Source organism: Mastomys coucha, unplaced genomic scaffold, assembly GCF_008632895.1.
Source record: "Mastomys coucha isolate ucsf_1 unplaced genomic scaffold, UCSF_Mcou_1 pScaffold12, whole genome shotgun sequence".
NCBI classification, from domain to species: Eukaryota; Metazoa; Chordata; class Mammalia; order Rodentia; family Muridae; genus Mastomys; species Mastomys coucha.
This window is the reverse complement of record NW_022196894.1, coordinates 37,879,092-37,879,638: the sequence shown is the minus strand read 5'-3', so window position 1 is coordinate 37,879,638 and position 547 is coordinate 37,879,092. Positions and strand designations below refer to the sequence as shown.

The window sequence follows — 547 nt, the reverse complement described above, 5'->3', positions numbered from 1 at the left end:
GTGTGTGTGTGTGTGTGTGTGTGTGTGTGCGTGTGTCTGTAAATGAGAAGCCTTGCTTTTCAGTAATGAGAGAAATGTAAGTGGTACAGGTCCTCATGATAGCAGAATGCCTGATTAGGAAGGGATAGTAGAACTATCAATGGTAGAGTGAAATAACAGGCTCTCAATAGCTAATTGTACTAGGCTCCTCTCACCGGTGGGAACGGTGAGATAGAGGAAACTCAAAACAAAAAACAAAAAACAATGCATTCTTATTTTGGAAAGGATTTTGTGTACTGTGGAAGCTATATGAAGGTTCTGGATTCTCAGCCTTAAGTGAGATGCAAAGAGCATGTATGTGTTTGCATTTTTAACCTTTGTGAATTCACTTCACAATCTCCCCAAGCACAGAACCAAGACATTTTCAAAGTAAAGACCCAGCACTAGCTATCCAATCCCCCAAGCATGAAACACTCTGGCCTTTCAGAGCTAGCAGTTATTAACCCACGAATTCTCAAGTATATGTTCTCATTCTCTCTCTCTCTCTCTCTCTCTCTCTCTCTCCTCT

The 547-nt window shown here is 41.3% G+C and overlaps 1 protein-coding gene across 2 annotated transcripts in view; it reads right to left on the bottom strand.

Annotated features, from left to right (window-relative positions):
• The window catches only part of Lsamp (limbic system associated membrane protein), a 2,132,018-nt gene that overhangs the window by 2,130,580 nt on the left and 891 nt on the right, over positions 1–547 (bottom strand). The window lies entirely within an intron of this gene.